The 25,063-nt window shown below is 41.6% G+C and overlaps 1 long non-coding RNA gene across 1 annotated transcript in view; it reads left to right on the top strand.

Moving 5' to 3' along the window:
- Positions 1-25,063, top strand: part of LOC309612682 — a 399,141-nt gene that overhangs the window by 285,546 nt on the left and 88,532 nt on the right. The window lies entirely within an intron of this gene.

Genomic DNA, 25,063 nt, shown 5'->3' with positions numbered 1-25,063 from the left:
TATGTAGGTTGGGTTTCTGTTAATGATATTCCTATCTGAAAATCTGGTTAATTAAAAATACAGTTTTCTCTGAAGAAGCTTCTGTAAGAGCTCTCCTCCACCTCCACGCCCACCAGTTCTCTGACAAAGTAAAGGAGAGTGGGGGACCTGGGGAACTACAAAAGACAGAGGGGCTTTCTGGATTGACCAGTAAAATCAGAAGGGCTTTCAGGATTGAGCATGTAGTCAGTTACCAGAAAGTGGGTTACTTATCCTGGAAACCAACATAAAATAAGGCCACTAAGTGTGGAGCAGGAAGTAGAGGACGAAGAGAAAAGGAACGGGAGTGTGAGAGGATGACATCTGGGGAAACACCTGGAACAGGTATATTAAAGGTCAAGGTATTTGTAATTGTATGAACGATAGCATAGTAAATGGGGACCTAGCAGACTGAAAGGCAGGAGTTGGCCAGATTCCTCCCTCTGGTTTGTGGAGTTGAATTGAAGTGGTAGAGTTCCTGGCCCGTGGAAGCTGTACTCAGCTGCCCCAGGACTGTTCCTGGGAAAACAGCGGGAGTGAAACACCTTCTCCTTGTTCTGTGTCAGCTTGGATTCCAGAACGCACGTTTCCCAAACACCTGAGCTTCTGGCTTTGCCTCCTGCTCCCTCTTCTCTCCTCGCCTTCGCTGTGCCGGGTCCCTCCCTCCGCATTTGGCTTCCTGAAATACAGCCTCCCAGCCCTGCCGGGCATCTGTGATTTACGGTGACTGAGCATCGCCGCGGAGCAAATAAGACATTCTTCATTTTCATACCTGACACATGAGGAGCCGTAAAGTAAGTCTCCGAAGTCAGACTCGAGGGCCTCTTGATTAAGAGTTAAATTGCGGATATAATTTACTCAATTTGAGCTTGGGGAAACAAGAGATGTTGAAGATAATGTGATTGGCAAACTCACGTTTCCGCCTCTCCAGAGTTCACAGGTACCTGTGGAACTCACGTGGAGGCTGTGTGGGGTCTGAACGTGGGTGTGGCTTGGGGAGGAGCATCTACGTGAGTGATTGACTCACCTGGGTCTGTTTCAGGGAACTGCAAGTTGGAAAACTCTTCTGATATCAGTTTTAATTAAGTCAAGTCAGCGGGATAAAGGGTGAGATCAAAGGTGTGAAAAGGGGCGTCCTGAAAGGAACAGGAGTTCAGAGACAAGAATTCTGGTCTTGATTTTGCCACTTATAGGTTGTGGGAACCTCACACAAAGACATATGAATGGGTCTCAGCTTCTTTATCTAGAGAGTGGGTTGGGACTAAATTACAAAAAGGTCCTTTGGACTGACTTATGCGAGAATGAGACGAGGAAGGAGATCTAGTAAGTTTAGAAAAATTTTTTTTCTTAATCGGGGGGAGGGAGAGGGATGGACTAGAAAATAGTTTTGATAAATTTTACCATGAAAAGGAGCTGAGAACAACCCAGGAGCTGGAGGACAATGTGGAGTCAGGATAGGGTATCTTTACCGTGGAAGACAATAGAACACTTTATAGAAAGATAAAGGAGAGTTGTAGTAATAAAGCCCTTGAATGATGACGGGGAGAGAATGTACAGCTCAAGTGGCTTGTGATAGGATCAAGGACAATTCATCCCCTGTAACTGGATTGGAGGCAGAGGACATGGACGTGAATGCCAAGGAGACAGCTGGATTTGATAACGGGAGAGGGAAGTTGTTCTTCCCTGATGGTTCCTGTTTTCTCAAAGAATCACAAGATGATGCTGTCAGTCCAGGTGGTAGGGAGGTATTTTGCAGGTTTGACAAGAAAGAAGCCGTGATAGCATCTCAGAAAGTGAGAAAGTGAAATTACCAGGGTCCTAGGGCAGGTTGTTGGGTGAGTGTTGGTTTGAGATACACCGTCACAAATTGAAAGAGAGATGAGTTAGCACAATTGTGGGATTTCTTATCCAGCGGTGTTCAGCTTCCTGAGTGCAGGCACAGAGGAGGTGGGTGATTGGCCTCAGTGAGGGATGGGATCTGACAGTGGAGTATCTTGCCATGAGAGATGTGCAGAAGGGGTGTTTGTAAAGAGGTCGTTATAGTTAGAGACACACAGAACCTAAACTGTGTAAAGAGGGAAGGGAGAACTTGAGAAATGTGAAAAATTGAGATCATGAAAAAATGGTGGAATTAATGAATTTAATGGAATTAACAAAATTGGTGGACTGGGGTTCTAAAGTAAGTGCGCTGGAAGGTGGTGAGGAAAGCACATCTTTGTACAGGAATTTGAACTCCTTTCTTCGTGATTTGTTTTGCACGTTGAAGATGGGTTCTTGTGGGCCTAAGGACTCTGCTCCGGTCCATGCCTCTTCCTTCTCCTCAGTTTTACAGTTTTACATACTTCTGGTAAATAAAGTGGATAAAGGGATGGATTAATGTAGCCCGTTCTCACTATTGCAAATCAAAGTCAGATCACGTGTCCTATTCACCACATCTGGCATTAGTACATGCTGCCATGTATATGTGTTTTTTTTTTTTAGAGGACTTGCTTTTTTTTAATATTTATTATTGAATATTTTTAAATTTATTTATTTATTTTTGGCTGTGTTGGGTCTTCATGTCTATGCGAGGGATTTCTCTCTCTAATTGCGGCGAGCGGGGGCCACTCCTCATCACAGTGCGCGGGCCTCTCACTATCGCGGCCTCTCTTGTTGCGGAGCACAGGCTCCAGACGCGCAGGCTCAGTAGTTGTGGCTCACGGGCCCAGTTGCTCCGCGGCATGTGGGATCTTCCCAGACCAGGGCTCGAACCCGTGTCCTCTGCATTAGCAGGCAGATTCTCAACCACTGCGCCACCAGGGAAGCCCCATGTATATGTGTTTTTAAAAGGCTTATTTTTGTTGGGTTAAGTGGAGAATCAGTGGTTTTCTCTGTGCTGTCTTTATGATTGCTTGGTCTGTACCACTGATCGGTGAAGGGTGTGTGAAGCTGTTAATAACCCAAGCCTGGTGTAGGTAGAGATGGACTCATTTTAGATATGATAAGTGGTGGCACCTCATCAAGGTAACAAGATCTAAACAACAACCCTGATAGAAAAGGTGGTAAGGCATATAGGCTGTTCCCATTATACAGATGAGGTCACAGTCCTGGAGAGGTTAATACCTGCCCCCATCTTAGGAAAAACACCACCATTCACTCAGTTGTCCAAGACTGAAACCTTGAAGTCATCCTTGGTTCCCCCACCTCTTCCACCTTCCTCCCCAAATCAGTCATTGTCTTGAATGAATACATGAGCGAATGAATGAATGAGCTATACACTTCAGTTTAGATCTTGTTGAGCACCTACCTGGGGCCCCTGGGGTGGATAAAATATTACTGTCTTGCTTCTTTCCATTCCCACTTCCAAATGAGAGACTAATTTAATAATTATACAGAGCTAAGTAAATGTTTCAGGATGAGCTTGTATATTTACTTCATAAAATGCTTATAAACTTAAAAGTACTTTAATTACACTTGATAATGTATTGCAAGTTATTTAAAGAGCAGGAATTCATGGGCAGCACATAATTCATTCTATGAGTACATTTGGGGTGATTATACATCTATTGGTGCTTCCTACTCAAAATACTACATACACATCTTAAATTTTAATTATTATAAAAATATACCAAAACATTGTTGATATAAATATGCATGATTAACCCGTACAGGGTTAAGCAAATAACCTTCAGCAAACTAAATTGATAATCGTCGACTAATTATGAGACTGTAATCTAAGTAGCAGCAACTGAAAATCATGATTAACCCAAGACAGTATTGAGGATGCACACATGGATGTCCTTTCATAAAGTTGTTGAGTTGGAGGGGATTGCATAGATCACAGACTCCATACGTCTGTGTATGCTCTATTTTCCAAAAATGGACACTGCAATATTTCTGGTCCCTTGAACTTTGTCACTGCCTTGACCAACAGAATGTGGGGGAAATGATATTATGGGTCTTCGAAGACTAGGTCATAAAAGGGGATGTGAGCCTCTCTCTCAGGATTCTTGCCATTACTGCTTTAAGCTAATAAGTTTTGGAGTAACTTGGAACACATACAGATTAGAAGATTTGCAGTGTTGACGTGGTTCTGATGGCAAAATCTCCTAATAGAGTACTGAATTAGAATCTTTGGAAACTGTTGATAATGCACTAATTTTACTTTATGACTTACTTGTGTCGATCATAAAAATTCTCTTCAGAGATTAGTATCTAGAAAGTAAGCTCCATATATACATAAAAATGAATGCCTATGTAATTAAAAGCTGTTTTCCAGTAAAAACCACAGTAAGGACTTAAAATTTTTGCATATGCTCATAGTTCCTTGGAAGAATCCTCTGGGCCACCAGTAGGCTGTGGACAATTCGTTGTGAAACAACAATCAGTATTGATAACTCTCAAATCAAGACCCCTATCTTTGGCCTCTACTAAGATCTCCATTCGTGAATCTCTATAATCACTCTTTTCCCACACTTTCCATCATGCTTATTTGTTTTATCAGAAAATAATCTCAGACTTACAGGAAAGTGCTGGGAATAAAGATTAGAAACTCTCATGGAGCCATTGCTATAATTACACAGATTAGTGTTTAACCAACTTTATTGCACATTTGAAATATCTTTCAAGAGCTAACATTAAAGATACAGTTCAAGACTTCTTTGGGCTCCTTTGACCTCATTTCCTCTCTCTCATCAGAGCTGTACACTATTCTGAAATTGGTATGTTTCCTTTTCATTCGTATTCTTAATGTTAGTATTTGTAAGAAATGTTAGTACTGAGTTTTGTGTTATAAATTTTATATTAATGTTCTTATAATATACTATCCTTCAGCAGTTTGTTTTTCTTCATTCAACGTTATGTAAGATTTTTCGACATTCATTTGTATAGATCTAGCTTACGTTTTAACTGATTTGTGATATTCCATTTTAGAATATATTTTAGTTAATTTGCCTATTCTGCTCTTGGAGAGTATTTAGGTTATTTCTTTTCCTTCCTCCCTTCCTTCCTTCCTTCCTTCCCTCTTTCCTTCCTCTCTTTCTCTTTCTTTCTTAATCTTTGAAGTGTAGTTGATTTATGATGTTAGTTTCAGGTGTACAACAGAGTGATTTGATATTTTTACAGATTGTACTTCATTTTAAAGGTTATTTTTCATATCTCACTTTTATATAAGTTGATACATGAACAGACTTCAGTCTCTTTACATATGGTTGTGAGTTCCTCCAAACAATATACTTAGGAATGGTGAGTTGCATTGTATGGATTGCAAATCTTCACATTAATGGATATTGCCAAAGTGGCTGTATCGGTTAACATTCCCAGCAGAGGTTATCGTAGTTCCCGTTTCTTCATTGTCATACTTTAATTTTTGTCAGCTTGCTGGGTATGAAGTCATATCCTATTAATGTTTTCATTTGCATTTCCCTGATTATTAGCAGGTCTAAACATTTTTATTTTTTCATATTTATGGACCATATGTTTTTTTCTCTTTTGTGAATTATCCGTACACACATATTTTTTGCTGCTCTTTCTATTGTTATTTACATTTTCCTATTTATTTTTGGAAATCATTTATATAATCTTGAGGGCAATCTCTTGTATATAGTTCGCTAACATCTGCTTTGCTAGTTAACTTTCTACTTTGTTTATGGTGTCTTGGAAGGAAGTTTGAAACATTAACGAGGTCATTTTCTATGTCTACCTCTTTATTCCTGCCCTGCAACTAGGTTCACCAGTACCATTTTTTGTTGTTGTTGTTCCATATATATGCATTAGCATACGGTATTTGTTTTTCTCTTCCTGACTTGCTTCACTCTGTATGACAGACTCTAGGTCCATCCGCCTCACTACAAACAACTCAATTTCGTTTCTTTTTTTTTTAACATCTTCATTGGAGTATAATTGCTTTACAATGGTGTGTTAGTTTCTGCTTTATAACAAAGTGAATCAGTTATACATATACATGTGTTCCCATATCTCTTCTCTCTTGCATCTCCCTCCCTTCCACCCTCCCTATCCCACCCCTCTAGGTGGTCACAAACCACTGAGCTGATCTCCCTGTGCTATGCGGCTGCTTCCCACTAGCTATCTATTTTACGTTTGGTAGTGTATATATGTCCATGCCACTCTCTCACTTTGTCACAGCTTACCCTTCCCCCTCCCCATGACCTCAAGTCCATTCTCTAGTAGGTCTGTGTCTTTATTCCCGTCTTACCCCTAGGTTCTTCATGACCTTTTTTTTTTTTTCTTAGATTCCATATATATGTGTTAGCATTCGGTATTTGTTTTTCTCTTTCTGACTTACTTCACTCTGTATGAGAGACTCTAGGTCCGTCCACCTCACTACAAATAACTCAATTTCGTTTATTTTTATGGCTGACTAATATTCCATTGTATATATGTGCCACATCTTCTTTATCCATTCATCTGTTAATGGACATTTAGGTTGGTTCCATGTCCTGGCTATTGTAAATAGTGCTGCAATGAACATTGTGGTGCATGTCTCTTTTTGAATTATGGTTTTCTCCGGTTATATGCCCAGTAGTGGGATTGCTGGGTCATATGATAGTTCTATTTTTAGTTTTTTAAGGAACCTCCATACTGTTTTCCATAGTGGTTGTATCAATTTATATTCCCAAGGAGGGTTCCCTTTTCACCACACCCTTTCCAGCATTTATTGTTTCTAGCTTTTTTGATGATGGCCATTCTGACTGTCGTGAGGTGATACCACATTGTAGTTTTGATTTGCATTTCTCTAATAATTAGTGATGTTGAGAATCTTTTCATATGCCTCTTGGCCATCTGTATGTCTTCCTTGGTGAAATGTCTATTTAGGTCTTCTGCCCATCTTTTAACTGGATTGTTTGTTTTTTTGATATTGAGTTCCATGAGCTGTTTGTATATTTTGGAGATTATACCTTTGTCTGTTGTTTTATTTGCAAATATTTTCTCCCATTCTGAGGGTTGTCTTTTTGTCTTGTTTATGGTTTCCTTTGCTGTGCAAAAGCTTTTAAGTTTAATTAAGTCCCATTTGTTTATGTTTGTTTTTATTTCTGTTACTCTAGGAGGTGGGTCAAAAAAGATCTTGCTGTGGTTTATGTCAAAAAGTGTTTTTCCTATGTTTTTCTCTAAGAGTTTTATAGTGTCTGGTCTTATATTTAAGTCTTTAATCCATTTGGAGTTTCTTTTTGTGGATGGTGTTAGTTAGTGTTCTAATTGCATTCTTTTACATGTAGCTGTCCAGTTTTCCCAGACCACTTATTGAAGAGACTGTGTTTTCTCCATTGTATGTTCTTGCCTCCTTTGTCATAAATTAGGTGCCCATATGTGTATGGGTTTATCTCTGGGCATTCTATCCTGTACCATTGATCTATATTTCTGTTTTGTGCCAGTACCATACTGTCTTGCTTATTGTAGCTTTGTGGTATAGTTTGAAGTCAGGGAGCCTGATTCCTCCAACTCTGTTTTTCTTTCTCAAGATTGCTTTGGCTGTTCGGGGTCTTCTGTGTTTCCATACGAATTGTAAGATTTTTTTTGTTCTAATTCTGTGAAGAATGCCATTGGTAGTTTGATAGGGATTGCATTGAACCTGTAGATCGCTTTGGGTAGTATAGTCATTTTCACAATATTGATTCTTCCAATACAAGAACATGGTATATTTCTCCATCTGTTTATGTCATCTGTGATTTCTTTCATCAGTGTCTTATAGTTTTCTGAGTACAAGTCTTTTGCCTCCTTAGGCAGGTTTATTCCTAGGTATTTTATTCTTTTTATTGCAATGGTAAATGGGATTGTTTCCTTAATTTCTCTTTCTGATTTTTTGTTGTTAGTGTATAGGAATGCCAGAGATTTCTGTGCATTAATTTTGTATCCTGAAACCTTACCAAATTCATTGATTAGTTCTAGTAGTTTTCTGGTGGCATCTTTAGGATTTTCTATGTATAGTATCATGTCATTGGCAAAGAGTGACAGTTTTACTTCTTCTTTTCCAATTTGTATTCCTTTTATTTCTTTTTCTTCTCTAATTGCTGTGGCTAGGACTTCCAAAACTATGTTGAATAAGAGTGGCGAGTGTGGACATCCTTGTCTTGTCCCTGATCCTAGTGGAAATGCTTTCAGTTTTTCACCATTGAGTATGATGCTTGCTGTGGGTTTGTCATATGTGGCATTTATTATGTTGAGGTAGGTTCCCTTTATGCCCATTTTCTGGAGAGTTTTTATCATAAGTGGGTGTTGAATTTTGTCAAAAGCTTTTTCTGCATCTACTGAGTTAATCATATGGTTTTTATTCCTTAATTTGTTAATGTGGTGTATCACACTGATTGATTTGCATATATTGAAGAATCCTTGCATCCCCGGGATAAATCCCACTTGATCATGGTGTGTGATCCTTTTAATGTGCTGTTGGATTCTGTTTGCTAGTATTTTGTTCAGGATTTTTGCATCTATGTTTATCAGTGATATTGGTCTATAATTTTCTTTTTTTGTGATATCTTTTTCTGGTTTTGGTATCAGGGTAATGGTGGCTTCGTAGAATGAGTTTGGGAGTGTTTCTCCCTCTGCAATTTTTTGGAAGAGTCTGAGAAGGATCAGCGTTAGCTCTTCTCTAAATGTTTGATAGAATTCGCCTGTGAAGCCATCTGGTCTTGGACTTTGTTTGTTGGAAGATTTTTAATTATGGTTTCAATTTCATTACTTGTGATAGGTCTGTTTATATTTTCTAATTCTTCCTGGTTCAGTCTTGGAAAATTGTACCTTTCCAAGAATTTGTCCATTTCTTCGTGGTTGTCCATTATATTGACAAATAGTTGTTTGTAGTAGTCTCTTATAATCCTTTGTATTTCTGCAGTGTCAGTTGTGATTTCTCCTTTTTCATTTCTGATTTCATTGATTTGTGTCCTCTCCCTTTTTTTCTTGATGAGTCTGGCTAAGGGTTTATCAATTTTGTTTATCTTCTCAAAGAACCAGCTTATAGTTTTATTGATCTTTGCTATTGTTTTCTTTGTTTCTATTTCATTTATTTCTGCTCTGATCTTTATGATTTCTTTCCTTCTACTGACTTTGGGTTTTCTTTGTTCTTCTTTCTCTAGTTGTTTTAAGTGTAGGATTCAATTCTTTTTTTTTTTTTTTTTTTTATTATTTTTTTTTAATGCTATTCTTGTCTGCTTACATTCTTTTTTTTTTTTTATGTATGTATGTATGTATGTATGTATGGCTGTGTTGGGTCTTCGTTTCTGTGCGAGGGCTTTCTCTAGTTGAGGCAAGTGGGGGCCACTCTTCATCGTGGTGCGCGGGCCTCTCACCATCACGGCCTCTCGTTGCCGAGCACAGGCTCCAGACGCGCAGGCTCAGCAATTGTGGCTCACGGGCCGAGTTGCTCCGCAGCATGTGGGATCTTCCCAGACCAGGGCTCGAACCCGCGTCCCCTGCATTGGCAGGCAGATTCTCAACCACTGTGCCACCAGGGAAGCCCAGGATTCAATTCTTTATTTGAGATTTTTCTTGTTTCTTGAGATGAGATTGAATTGATATAAACTTCCCTCTTAGAACTGCTTTTGCTGCATCCCATAGGTTTTGGGCAGTTGAGTTTTTATTGTCATTTGTTTCTATGTATTTTTTTATTTCTTCTTTGATTCCTTCAGTGATCTCTTGGTTATTTAGTAGCGCACTGTTTTGCCTCCATGTATTTGTGTTTTTTACAGTTTTTTTTCCTGTAATTGATTTCCAATCTCATAGTGTTGTGGTCAGAAAAGATGCTTGATACGATTTCAATTTTCTTAAATTTTCCGAGGCTTGATTTGTGACCCAAGATGCAATCTATCCTGGAGAATGTTCCATGTGCACTTGAGAAGAAAGTGTATTCTGCCACTTTTGGGTGGGATGTTCTATAAATATCAATTAGATCTATCTGGTCTATTGTGTCATTTAAAGCTTGTGTTTCCTTATTTATTTTATGTTTGGATGATCTGTCCATTGGTGTAAGTGGGGTGTTAAAGTCCCCTACTATAATTGTGTTACTATCAATTTCTTCTTTCATCGTTGTTAGCATTTGCCTTATGTATTGGGGTGCTCCTATGTAGGGTGCATAAACATTTATAATTGTTATATCTTCTTCCTGGGTTGATCCTTTGATCATTATGTAGTGTCCCTCCTTATCTCTTGTAACAGTCTTTATTTTAAACTCTATTTTATCTGACATGAGTATTGCTACTCCAGCTTTCTTTTGATTTCCATTTGCATGGAATATCTTTTTCTATCCCTTCACTTTCAGTCTGTATGTGTCCCTAGGTCTGAAGTGGGTCTCTTGTAGACAGCATATATATGGGTCTTGTTTCTGTATCCATTCAGCCAGTCTGTGTCTTTTGGTTGGGGCATTTAATCCATTTACATTCAAGGTTATTATCGATATGTATGTTCCTATGACCATTTTCTTAATTGTTTTGGGTTTGTTTTTGTGGGTCCTTTTCTTCTCTTGTGTTTCCTGCTTAGAGAAGTTCCTTTAGCATTTGTTGTAAAGCTGGTTTGGTGGTGCTGAATTCTCTTAGCTTTTGTTTGTCTGAAAAGCTTTTGACTTCTCCATCGAATCTGAATGAGATCCTTGCTGGGTAGAGTAATCTTGGTTGTAGATTTTTCTCTTTCATCACTTTAAGTGTATCCTGCCACTCCCTTCTGGCCTGCAGAGTTTCCACTGAAAAATTAGCTGATAACCTTATGGGGATTCCTTTGTATGTTATTTTTAGTTTATCCCTTGCTGCTTTTAATATGTTTTCTTTGACTTTAATTTTTGTTAGTTTGATTATATGTGTCTTGGTGTGTTTTTCCTAGTGTTTATCATGTATGGGACTCTCTGTGCTTCCTGGACTTCGGTGACTATTTCCTTTCCCATGTTAGGGAAGTTTTCCACTATAATCTCTTCAAATATTTTCTCAGACCCTTTCTTTTTCTCTTCTTCTTCTAGGACCCCTATAATTCGATTGTTGGTATGTTTAGTGTTGTCCCAGAGGTCTCTGAGATTGTCTTCAATTCTTTTCATTGTTTTTTCCTTATTCTGCTCCTCAGCAGTTATTTCCACTATTTTGTCTTCCAGCTCATGTATTTGTTCTTCTGCCTCCATTATTCTGTTATTGATTCCTTCTAGTGTATTTTTCATTTCAGTTATTATGCTGTTCATCTCTGTTTGTTTGTTCTTTAGTTCTTCTAGATCTTTGTTAAACATTTCTTGTATTTTCTCAATCCGTGCTTCCATTCTATTTCTGAGATTCTGGATCATCTTTACTATCATTACTCTGAATTCTTTTTCAGGTAGATTGCCTATTTCCTCTTCTTTTATTTGGTCTTGTAGGTTTTTATGTTGCTCCTTCATCTGTGACATATTTTTTGGTGTCTCATTTTTTTTTTTTTAATGAGTGGGATTGTGTTCTTGTTTTACTGGTTGTTTGGCCTGAGGCTTCCAACACTGGAGTTTGTAGGCTATTGGGTAGAGCTGGGTCTTGGTGCTGAGATGAGGAACTCTGTGAGACCTCACTCCGATGAATATTCCTTGGGGTCTGAGGTTCTCTGTTAGTCCAGTGGTTCAGACTCAGAGCTCCCACTGCAGGAGCCTCCCCCTGACCCTGGGCTCGCGAATCAAGATCCCGCAAGCCACATGGAGTGGCAAAAAAAAAAAAAAAAAGAGAGAGAAATATAACAAAGTAAAAAATAAAATTAGACTAGGAAACTAACAGATATATTAGAAAGAATGTAAAAATAAAAATATAGATAAATCAAGACCTGGAAGGTACATCAGTAGCACAACAGTAAAAAAGAGGAGGAGGGAAAGAAAAAAAAAAAGTGTGTGTGGGGGGAAGGCCTTGGCTGTGGAGAGTGGGGCCTAAGCAACGGCAAGGTTTGGGTGGTGGGCAGGGCCAATGCTCAAGACCCACAGGGCTGGATAAGGCCCTGGGGGCTGTGGAGGGTGGGGCTTAGGCTCAAGGAACAGAAGGGGCCCAGGCGTGCCCCCCACCCCAGTCTCAGAGGGCAGGGGACCTCAGCTCGGAGCCTAGCAGGCTTTCTGGGCTCGAGTGGGCAGGGCAAATGCCCTCCTCTCCTCTCCTGCTCCTCAGGTCTGGGGTCTGGGAGGGCCCCTCCTGCCTGCCTCTCCCGGTCTCCCTGGCCTCAGGGGCAATGATCTTGTCTGGCCTCCACTTCTCCTCCCTCCTCAGTCCCCGTACATCCTACCAGTTCACTTTGGGGTTCCTTCCATCTCCTTGGGGGTCAGAGTCCCCCACCAGTGGCCGGCAGGCACCCTAGTTGTGGGGAGACGCTAACTTTGCGCCTTCCCACACCGCCATCTTGACTCCTCCCCCTATTCTTTTTCCCCTTTAGTCTTAAAAATAGTTCATTTGGATGTAGAATTCTAGGCCAACAGTTATTTTCCCTCAAAATTAATAAAATATAATAAAAATATTATATATTAGTATATAATTATATACACATATTATACAATAATTTTATATAAAGTAATTATAAATAAATATTCTAAAAATAATTATATACAAAATAGTTATAGATAAGTATTATAAAATATTATAAAATTATTATATTTTCCATCTCTATTTTGTAGGTGCCTTCTGGTGATTTCCCCAAATCTATCTTCCAGTTGACCAATTAACAGTACTTTCTTTTTCTGATCCTATGTTTAACCAACCACATGAGTTTTAAGTGTTTATGATTTTTTCTTTTCATTTCTAGAAGGTCTGTTAGCTCCTTTCCAAATCTTCCTCTTCCTGTTCACACTGATCTATTCTTCATTATACTTTCTTCTTAAACTGTTAACTCTCTGGCCATTTTAAATACACCTGTTTCACATCCTCTTTCTTCTTCCATTATATGCAGTTCTTGGGAGCCAGATCTCTCTAAATACAGACCTGCTCACTCTTCCTCAGTGTAGTTCATTTTCTCCTATTTTGGCAATTCTGTATTGTGAATTTATATCAATCTGGGATGATTTTATTTCTGTGAGAAGCCTTTATGCTCTTGGTTATAAATTTATCCCTTTGGAGCAGTTATATATTTCTTTCTGTTGTTACCATTTAGGGGATCCACTGAACTGCAAAGGTTTTTATGTTAAATATTTGGTTTGTAGTTCCTCTATATTTCAAATAATGTAATTTAACTTTACTCCTTTAAGAGGAACTTGCCTGAAGTTTGGATATTTTATAGGTAACTTTCTTGCCAAATGATTTGATAGACAGTAAACTTCCTTTAGCCTCCCTAGGAAGGTAGATGGAATCCATCTATATCCTCTTTAAGGATAAGGCAGTTTTTTGAATCTCTGGACTTCATACACATAGTACAGTTTTGACTCCCCACTTTTCTCAGCCCTGAACACCTATTCTCAGTCCCCTTGTAGGAATTAGAACCCAAGCCACTGGGACCTATACTCTGGGGAAGAAACCAGTGGTTCCCTATAGAGTCCTTGGTTTTCTATTCTATTTTTAATTTTTCTCAATGTTTTTGGCAGTTGAGGATTTCAATTTCTTAGTTTTGAACCCACCTCTGCATTATGTATTTTGTCATGATACTGCATGCAAAATTTCTATTTGTTTTGGCAAGGGTGGGGCTGGCTTGTATCAGCTTAGCACGCATATTACCAAAAGCCATCCCTGCCATGTTTATATTTTCATTTTCATATTGGCAGCACCACATTAATCACCAGCCAGTTGGAAAGAAAGCCTGAAGCTTTCACAAAACTTAAAACCAACCAACCAAGAAAAAATGTTCAAGTCAGTTGGTTGGTTAAAATAATGGAGTTGATAGATTTTAGCATCCTGGGTGATATACGATGCCGTTGTTTTTTGCATCAGACGTTGTTCCTGAATCCAAACCTTGACTTGGATTCAGCATAATCCTGGGAGTATTACTTCTCTGAAACTCACCTTCATAATCTATGGGATGAAGATAATACCTACTTCCTGTGTTTTCAGTGTGAGTTAAAAGAGTTTGTATGTGTACAAGTTCCCAAAGAGTACTTTTATATTTATATTAAGTTTATATTTACTTAGCAAATGTTCCATTCATCTAATTTTTTTAACTAGGGTGCCTTCCTTCTTTATCTCTACCTCTGTCTCTACCAAATCTCCATCGCTTTCCCACTGCACAGGGTGGTGGGTCCTCTTCTGTAACCAGTGCCTAGTAGCACGGGTTCTCCTGGTTGCAATAGGAAACATTGAAAAGACACATGGAAGACCCACTCCTTGCCAGTGCCTGCTGCAGAGGATGCATCTTGTGTTCAACTTCACATCCTCTCAGCCTGACGTTTGGCTTGACTGTTGCTGTGGTAACCAGCTGCCGCAGGTGTAACTTGGCAGCACCTCTCCTCCGCTGTACCAGGTGTCCCTTGCCTTCTTCCCTGACGCTTCCCTCACTTGGGTTGCCTGCAGGAGCCATGCAGGCATCCTGACGCATGCCCCTGGGCAATCCTGGAAGCGTGAGGTCAATGGAAACGACCATTGTGGGGTAAGAGCTACCCTTTTCCATCCTAGGAAAAACAGTTCTGAGGTGCGTTCTACCTGGCTGTGCTCTGGAGGTCAGAGCTCCGGTTTCTTGCAGTGCAAAGGTTAACCAGCTTAATCTCGCAGCCAGTGATTAGCTTTGCTCCCCCCAGGTTCACTCGCTCCATATTATACCCCTGTTCTTTGGGATTACCTTTCAAAATAAAATACCTGGACATAAGCCCTTGCCTCTGGCTCTGCCTTTTAGGAGAGCACAGGCTAACTCACCTGGATAAGTTCACTAAGAGACTAGATTTTCCACGTGAGGAGGTGAGAACTCAACTCTATTAAAGATTTAAGTACTAAGATTTAAGTGTGAGGACGCTTGTATCAATGAGCTTGTGAAACCAAGGCCTTTTAGGTTGCAGAAATCTTTACAATTTACACCATATCCTTCCCCAAAGAGGGTATGAGATGCCTTTATAGATAGAGGACAGTTAAAAATCATTTAAATTCCAGAAGCTTACAACCAATGCCACATATAAAGCCTGGCATTTGCTATGCTGAGGGCATTGGGTGAGGCAGCTACCGAATGATTGGAACTATGTAACCAGGGAACGCTTGAGGAGAAAAGTCTTAAACAGACAATTGTGGGATGTCTCAGAAAATCATAAAAATTAAGGATGTATTTTCCCCTAAATCTCTCCTATCCTTGGGATGATAGACATGATTTCAACTCCATGGAACGACTCTAATTCCCATCATTAGAAGGTCAATCTAAAATCCAGCCAGAGCTGACTTTTCATTCATCTCTTGCTTGCAAATAATTGGAGGAGAGATTGTATCACTTAGTTGGATGGCCAATGAGTAAGTGCTTAGGGCCTTCCCGATCACGACCCCCATAAAGAAGCTGGTTGTAATTGCCAGCGTCAGAAATGGGGCATCTGGGTGATATTTCTCCAGCAGAGAACCAGCTTCTGACTTTTTTCCTGGCTGTGCTTTTGGAGATCAGATGCCAGATGTACAATGAATATGCAAGAGAGCTAGGACCCGGGCTGTTCCTGGAGTCTCTGACAGTCGGCCCGGCTATGGCTGATTCATGCCTTGCTCTTGAAACAGTCTGTACTTGGGGCCAAAAGTAATATCTCTCCTCTTGTTTCAGTGGCAGGTGGGTGGAATTTACCTTTGGCAAAAATATACGGAGGAAAAGTCAATCTACAAGAGCTGGAGGGGAGGAAATAAGTCAAATGCTGACCTATTTGAATAAACCCTCCATTTAGAGGCCCCTGAATGGATGTAAACTTGAGCAGACTGTTTAGAAAAGGGCAAAGTGACCAGAAAAAAGAACTCAGAGAGGTGAGGACAGCTCTAGGGAACAGACAACAGAGCCTCAGCATTTTGAAAACCCATGTCACTGAAAGAGAGATCACAGCACAAGGAATAAGAGTGGCATTCAAAGAAATAACAGGATGAAACAGTTCTGAGAAAAACCTACATCTGCAGATCAAAAGTACCCACCAGGCCCCAGGTGAAAAGAATAAAAACAGATCAACACCTAGAAAATAGCCTGGTGAAATTCTTGAACTCCAAGGACAAAGAAATGATCACCCACGCAGACTCCAAGAGAGGAAGCTAATGACAAAGAGTCAAAGTCAGACTTACCTTCTGCAGCATTTAATAGGAGACAACGTGGGCAAATGAAGCCAGGGTTCTAAAGGGAAAAGGAGTCGTGGTACATGGTGGTGCTCCTGTGTGAGTCCCAAAAGAGGCATCTTCAGATAGGCAACAACTCAGGGACACAGCCGCCCACCTCCCTGTGCTCAGAAAGCTAACGCAGATGCTACCAGCCACCTAAAGCATGCGTCATGATAAAGGAGCCACAGAGCACTGGGTTGGGCACAGAGAAAATGACAGCCAGCCTTGAAGTCATTCAAACACAGAATTAAGTTTGAATCACTGCTCTAAATATGTTTTGAAAGCTGAATGCAAATGTCATTGTGCGTTCTGGAAAGAGATGATGTTAAAAATAAGCTGCCAACATAGCAATCAATCAATCAATCAATCTTTAAAAAAAAAAAAAAGCTGGGTCAAAAGTTTCAGATTGTGCCTATAAAAAACATGAGATAGAGACATAGCGCTTATTTCTCCAGATGAAAGAGCGTTCCCCATGGCTCCGGCTGATGGGGACATCGCCACTGCTTCCATTGGGTTCTCCTTGGTTAGTGGTCAAGGGTCTTTCTCTTTGCCCCCCAACCCCACATAGCAATCCCAAGTGCCTTCCCTTCTGTTGGGGGGCATTGCTGGGTCTTCCTACAAGAGTCTTGGATTGTTGCAGGCAGGGTGTCTTCTGTGGGTGGTTGAGCTTGTTTGCGTGAGTCATGTGTGTAGTGAGGGCCACTCTTCAAGGGCAGCCTGGACCCCTCTATTCTGCATCTTGGACTTCTGCTAAGAAAGGTCCCACGCTCCATCTCCTTCTGCCGTCTTCCTCCTACTCTCAGATACTTCTTCCCCTACCCTACCCAAGGTCCTCTTTTGTCTAGTCTCTGGAAGGGGAGAAACTGAGCTTATAAGCCATTTTCTTCCTCTGGCCCTTCAAATCTATGTTCTCCCTTTATGACTGGCTTTGGAGGATGCCCTTCTGGGTAAAAGCAAGAGAAGGGAGGGAGGATATTTATAGAGAACAAACAGGTTCACAATTTGGAACATGACCCAGTCACACTGGTTGCTATAACCTTTTATACCGTGGAATACAACGTACCCACAACACAGTGCGCAAAGATGCATAACTTAGTGGTTTTTCACAAGGCAGACACCTGTGTACCCACCACCTGGGCCAAGTGCCTAGAAGTCCCCTTTGGGTCTCTCTTATCCACCCCCCCAGCCAGTCACCACCTCCTTCTCCCTAAAGGAACCACCACCCTGATTTTTACTAGGCATCACTTACTTGCTTTTCTTCACAATTTCACTACCTAAACATGCATTCCCCAACACTCTAGTTGGATCTTGTCTCCTTTCTTGAACGCTGTATAACTGAAGTCATAGAGTGTGTATTTATTTGTGGGTCTGGCTTCTTTTGCTCCTTGTGATGTTGTGCAGTTCATCTATGCTGTTGCATGTAGCTGGGGTCTGTCTGCCTGTGTAGCTGCACAGCCCTCCATTGCTGGAGAACGCCATCCTTTTGTTACCCGCTCGCTTGGCTGCTGATGGCCATTTGGGCTGTGTCCAGCGTTTAGCTATTACAGCAGTACTGCTGTGAGCACCGCTGTCCCCGCCTTGTGGTACACATGCGCCTGCGTTTCTGCTGAGTGTGTCCTAAATCAACAGCGAGGCATGCCATGCTGCTTTATCACCTTAACTTTCGCGGTGAGTTATTGATTTGGGGATGTGTATTTTAGCCCTGGCACTTGTATCCTGACGTATGAATGCTTGAGTGACATTGTTATAGGACATAAAAAGGCATTTTAAATTACAACACCAATAAATGTTGAAATAATAGTATGAGAACCATCGGACTCCCAGGAAAAGCTATCATGTATACACAGGGTGGCTGTGGGGTACCCAGCCCTGCAGACTAGGGGTGTTGCTGTTTTCCATCTGACATCCTTGTTCTCCAAGCAACAGCCTGCACACACACTCTTCCTGGCCCATCAGCTTTGAACTTAGGCAATTCTTGATGAAAAATTTTTTCAATTTTGTAGCTGGTATTATTTATAAGATGGTAAGTAAAGTGAGGCTTTATTAATATTATAAAACACTATTTCAAGACTGAATAATTCAAAAGCACGTAAAAAGCAGATTCACCATACCACTGAATGGCTCCTTCCTCAGCCACAAATATAGCCAGCAAAAGCTTTAAAATTATTGTTTGGAAAAGACTCAATTAAATTTGGATCTAAGGGCCATTCTGGTCCCCTGTCTCTTTTGGAGAACTTGGGGGAAAAGAGAAATGGAGGAGATTTTATTCTCTTAAATATATATTGAATACATATATATAAATAATAAAATATACATCATCTATTTATATGTAAATAAATATAAAGATAATATTGGAAGGAATATACCAAAATGCTATCAGAAGTGGTTTTTTGTGGGGGAGAGGTGGTATTATGGATAACTTTCTATTGTTTTCCTAAATTTTTGTTTTAAGTACACTGACTTTTCCAACTAGGGAAAAACTTCTAAAATGTTATTTGAAACAATGAAGTCTTCAGAAGCCATATAAAAAAATGGGAGGACATAATTCAACTAGAAATACGAGGCTCCATATTTTGCTCTACACTTTTTGCTATAACCGAGGCCAGATGGAAATCTTAAGTAATGTGTCAGCCTCATCATCTTATAGAAAGAAGAAAATCAGGCCTCTAGGAAGCACCAACTTTTATCCTAGCCATTCACTACAAACTATAACAGGAATTTTTCAGGCCAATAGATCATTTTCTCAGGGACACTGAATCGACGGTGTCTTCAAGAGCAATATTTCTTCCTCTCCCAGACACTGACTCGCAGACCCAAAGGCCATGACATTAAATTCCTATGCAGGGAAAGTGTTCTGATGGGTGTCAGTTATAAAGTAGTAAGGTTTGCTTTCTTTCTGTGTCCTGCCTTGAGTGAAAGATGGAATTGGGGAACGTGTGGGACTGATTGGCATATGGCTACGTATGGTAGGTTGTAAGATTTCATCAAAATATTTGCTGCCCCCTTTTTAACAGGTCCAACCTCACAGGGTTACATTCCATTGTAACCCCACCCCCATGTTCTGTGAGAGAATATTTCCCACCCCACTGACAGCAGGCCTGGCCATGTTCCCTGTTAAGGGCAATAGAATATGCACAAAAGTGGTTTATCTGTCTACAGCAGAGCCTTTAAAGGATACTGCAAGTTTCCGTCACTGTTGCACTTCTGCAATAAGATCACTGTGTCTAGAGAGGGTCCACATCTTCCTCCTGGGGCCTGGGATGAATAAAATGAGGATCAGAGGAGCAGTTGACCCACAAAGGGCAAGTAGTACAAGCAAGAAGGAAACTTGTGTTGTTGAAAGCCGCTGAGCCCCCGAGGGCTTGTTACTACAGCAAACTAGCAAAAGCTGACTAATACCTGAGACTGCTTTTCTTCCATGTTGACCAGCCCGCTGATTGAATTCTCAGGTACTGTCTTCCTCTGGTGTTTCTTACTCCTGTGGGGGGTGAAGAAGTGGGGTGGACACCACCTAGATTTGAACCTGGGGCAACTTCTATGCCATCCACTTTGGCAATGGAAGGTACACTTTCTATGGTACTGAGAACTGTGGTCTCAGCTTAGATATCACTTCCTTTGGGTCGCTTTCTCCATCCGCCTGGCAAGTATGGATTAAATGTCCATCCAGCCGCACTCTCCTGTATCTCCTCTATTACTGTGCATACATCACACTACACTGTAATTGCCTGTTTACTTAGCTCTCTCCTTTTCCTATGCATTGTGTGAAGGCAATGATTGTACTCTTACGGGATGCATTGTGCCTCCTCAAAGATTCATATGGTGAAATTCTAACCCCCAGTACCTCAGAATGTAATCATATTTGGCGGTAGAGTCTTTTAAAAAGTAATTAAATTAAAATGAGGTGGGGCTTCCCTGGTGGCGCAGTGGTTGAGAATCTGCCTGCCAATGCAGGGGACACGGGTTCGAGCCCTGGTCTGGGAAGGTCCCACATGCCGCGGAGCAACTGGGCCCGTGAGCCACGATTACTGAGCCTGCACGTCTGGAGCCTGTGCTCCGCAACAAGAGAGGCCGCGATAGTGAGAGGCCCGCGCACCGCGATGAAGAGTGGCCCCCGCTTGCCACAACGAGAGAAATCCCTCGCATAGACATGAAGACCCAACACAGCCAAAAATAAATAAATAAATAAATTTAAAAAGTAATCTGTTTGTACTTTAAAAAAAAAAAAAAAGGCTGCTAGAATTAAAAAAAAAAAAAAATGAGGTTATTAGGGTAGGCCCTACTCCAATATGATTGGAGTCCTTATTAGAAGAGGCGATTTGGACACAGACACATACAGAAGGAAGATGATGTGAAGACACAGGGAGAAGATGACTCTTTATAAGCCAAGGAGAGAGGCCTGGAGCAGATCCTTCCCTCACTGGCCTCAGAAGGAACCAACCCTGTTGACACCTTGATTTTGGACTTCCAGCCTCCAATCTGTGAGTCAATAAATTTCTATTGTTTAAGCCACTCAGTTTATGGTACTTTGTTACGGCAGCCCTAGGAGACTAATACAAATAGCTTATTCACTTGCCAGTGTTGAGCACAAAGCCAGGAGGAGAATCAGCATCTGATGAATGTTTTTTGAGTAAAAGAAAGAATGAGTCAGTGACCTAGAAGAGTCATCGGCTCAGTTTATACAGTTGAATTTAATCAAGTACTGATAAAACACCACTGACATTCAGAGAAATTCGACATCATTCTTGGGGTCCTCACGGAGAAAACTGGACCTGAAGATGCAGGATGAAACACCGTTTACCGTTCCCATCTTCCAGATGTGGAGAGGGATGTCCAATATAGCTACAATAAAAGATGAAATTCAAGCTCATGAGAGATGTATAAACAAAATGAGATTGGAGGGAAAATATGAAATGGCTGAGGAAAAACTCAAGTCTTGAAAGGTATTTCAGCAAAAAGAGAAGTAGTGGAAAAAGAGAAATCCAAGGCACAGGATAAAAACATGTTCCAGAAACAGAACACAACCTGTTTGGTCGGATCATGTCAGGAGCCATGGGGGAGAAGGTCATAACAGGACAATATTTGGGAGGGCCTTGAACGCTGATCTGGAAACATTTCTGAATCTGTATTTCTGCATTTATCTCTTACAAAGACTGGAAATATGACTATTAGCTCTTCCTCCACCCCGCCCCTCCCCACCTTCCCCGAAGAAGCATCCTTTGGTTTAATTATTCATTGCAAAAGCTATCTTCTTCTCTTCTCCATTTTTTGCTATAATTTTCAATAGGAAATTTATGCATGGTCAATTAGCCCTCCAAGAACACCCTCAACTCTGACGGATGGGCCAAGCTTTTGTTAAGACACCGCTCAGTACGTGTGTATATGTTTGTGTCAGTGTAGAGACTGGCAATTAGTCCAGAAAACGAATCACCTCCATCAAACAAAGACAGCCAGAAATTCTCTCACACACATTCAGATCTGGTGAATCACTTGACAATCACAGGGCTTTCCGGGACATGGTGGTCAAACAAATCTCTCTCTTCAGCCAAGGTGGCCCCTGGGGTCATCTTTGTCACGTGCTCGTGATCCCACACAGGTCTGTGTAGCTTGATACCATACCTCAAGCACAGCCCTTGGACTTGGAAGCACCAACCCCTCTCCTTGCCTGCCCTTGACCTTGTTCCAAGGTTGTTGCCAGCTGTCTGCTCCTCAGCAGGGTAAGCATATCAGAAACCTAACATGAGCAGAGATTGGGAAGGAGATGGGGTATAGAGATAATTAGAGCTGGTCAGATCCTAAAGGGGAAGGGAATTTTAAATTTTAATCTAGATATTAATATTTGGTTTAAATTTTATCTTACTTTAAATTTTTATCTAAATATTAATTTATATCCCACACTGATGCCGAAATGATGTGGGGCAACCAAGATTTGGTGATGCAAATGAGGTCTCTCATTACATAGGCTCTCCATGTGGCCCAGGTTTCCCCAGCCATGTTCATTAATAACCAGAGCAAGTGAGTATAAAGGAAATGGCCAGTGAGGAAGCCATAGGTTCGTGGAAGTCCCCACCAGGACTCTCTGTTAGCTTTTGAGCTGGACATACTCTCCATGTATCTCAGAGGTACTGCTCTGGAATGTGACACTAGCTGTGAAATCAGCATCCTTGCCCAGGGCTGTGTTACCAACAAGATGCTTGGCATTTCCCCATAAGTGTTTGCTTTGAGCCTTTCCCCATCAGAGCTGAACCTAGAGAAAGATAAAGCAGGAAATGCCTTAGACCCTGGCCTTTGAGATACTCATCCAGATTGTTCTACCAGGAGTGTCAAAACTTGAGTTCAAACCCTAAAGCTGCCAGTACTAGAATTTTGACCTGAACCTTTCTGAAAGGAAGGGAGAGAGTGGGGTTTGGAGGTATCCAGTCTCTAACATCCTGTGATGAGAGATTTAGCTAAGAAACCTCTGAAGCTTACACATCAGTATCCAAGGAAAGTGATATTCTGTCCATGCCCCCTCCCCTCCCACCACCAAGCTGTACGTCTACTTTTGGGTCTTCCTTTCCCCTTCGAAGATGTTGTAAATATTCATTTCCCCTCTTTCACCAGAGTCCCTTATCTGGGGTGGGGAGGGAGCACATAGTTTACATCTGCCAAGGCCCCACCTCTCTTGCTCCGGGAGTCCAGGGCTGCCATCTTGGATGGTCCCACCTTCCAGTTGGTTGGTTCCCAGAAGACTTGGCCTTTGCCTGGATGAACAGCCCAACCACATGTCCCAGGGCTGAGCACCTGGAGCCATCTCAACTACGGATGGCGGGGGAGCTTTGGCAAAGCACTTGTCTCCGGCCCCAGTTCTTTTTCATCTTTATGCTCCTGTGAATTTAAAGGGAAATGAGAACCAGATACTTCTGATGACTCATCAGAAAACACTTAACTCATCAGAAGACTGTCTAGGGGAAGGTGTTTGAGAGCCTGCAAACCTTTTTTAAGACCCTTTGTTTGGGAAGTAAAAATTGCCATGTTTTCCAGAAACCTGGGTTTCATATCATATCCTTTATTCATCTTTGTACCACGTGCCCCTGCACCTCTGAATCTGGAACCTCCATTTAGCTGGACCAACTGTATCTGAAATAATCAGGATAATTTATCATATTTGTGTCATTCTCCACTGTTTTCCATGATATCAGCTATCCCATTGGATTCTTATGAAAACGTGGTGAGGGAGGCAGGGTAAGGACAATTATATTTGCCATTGGAAGCATCAAAGGGGTTAAATGGTCAAATCTGCTTGTAATTCACACAGCTTAGAACAGACCCCAGGCTCCTAATTCCAAGACCAGTGGTTCTCAAACTTGAGCCTTTAATCAAAGTCCCCCTGGACTGGAAGCCTGGTTAAAGTAGAAGTTGCTGGGCCCCCCACACCAGGATAGGTTTGGAGGGGGTCTTGAGAATTTACATTTCTAAGAAATTCCCAGATGAGGTTGATGCTGATGGTCTTGGGATCGCATTTGACGCCATTGACTGAAAGGTACCCCCAGGGGACGCCATTGGATCCTCCGTGAATGTGTCGAGTTGCCTTCCTCAGTATCATCCAAGCTAACAGAAGAAAAAGGAGTCTTCTTTCACCAAAGCAGAATGTCACATATCTGCAAAGACTGGTCGGCAACAAGAGACCAGTTTTTCTGCCTGGGACTTGTCACCTACTGCCAGCAAAACCTCCCCAACTCAGCGTCGCACTGTTTCCTTCGCTCTGCTTCCCCCACTAGGGCTTTCTTAACCTGTTTGTTTTGTCTCCTAACATCTAATGACATTTTCCTGCTATTACGTATGACACCTTGGAGGTAATGGGACTGAATATCACTCATAATTCTTAGTTTGCTCTCAATGACTATTGCGTTCCTTAATGTTATCTCCATATGCGGAATCCCCACTGGGGCAATATTGCCTTTTTGGCATCGTCAGTTAATTTGTTCATTTCCATGTACCTTATTGAAAGCTCTCCGAGTCTTAATTAGTCCTCTTTAGCTGCTTTTCCCCGCAGCCCTGTGTCACAGAACCAAAGGCACCGAAGCACGGTGAGGAACAGGCCTAATTAACAGGCCCATGACTGAAACAGAAAGGATGGAATCTGCAGGAGACGGAGATGATTCATGTACAAAATAGGGGGAGCTGATGCAGTGGCAGGGGAGGTGGGCATAGTCCGGAAGAGCAGTTAGGATTTGTTGTCAAAGATATTTTGTTGTTTAGGACTGCCGGGCATCCTCTTTCCTTCCAGAAACTTCCTCTCACCCTCCCCACCCCCAATTCCAAATGGCTCTGGAGGGGCTGTCGATCGCAGAGCCGTGATTCCATCCTCTGCTGGAGTGTGGGTTCTTGACAAGGTCTGGCTGTTTGGAGGGCTCCATCCTTCTGGCCATGGTTCTAGTTGGGTCAGTCAGAGCTCCTTCCCAGGATTTTTCTGCTGCATGTAGTTGGAAGGACTGCCTTTAGCCTTTGGGATCATGAGGTTGGAAGGGTGTGACTCTGGCAGCCTGGAGTCATCTTCCCCACAGCATGGAAGGAGCCCACACGTAGCAAAAGAGTGAGGCCAAACTCTAGAAAGAAGAGGCAGGAGGTAGAGAGAGGTCAGAAGGCCCCCAAAGCCGGAGTTTGAGCCCGGCATTTTGACGCCAGTGCTACTTTCACCCTCATAAGTACATCAAACAAGAACTTCCTTGTGTTGATCACATGCAAATAAGGCTTCAGCATACTCCTGTGACCAGCTTTGCCTGCCTCCCATCAGCCCAGTTACTGTCATGGGGACCTGACTTTGAGTTGGTCCCAACCAGGGCAAGGAAGTAGAAATGAAGACACTTTTGTCTCCTACTCCAAGGAACTAAGGGTGCTTCCACCGCATTTGATCCTACAAG

Source organism: Balaenoptera borealis, assembly GCF_965194805.1.
Source record: "Balaenoptera borealis genome assembly, chromosome: 16".
In the NCBI taxonomy this organism is placed as follows: Eukaryota; Metazoa; Chordata; class Mammalia; order Artiodactyla; family Balaenopteridae; genus Balaenoptera; species Balaenoptera borealis.
Note: the sequence above shows the minus strand (reverse complement) of the source record. Positions and strands in the feature narration are given on the sequence as shown.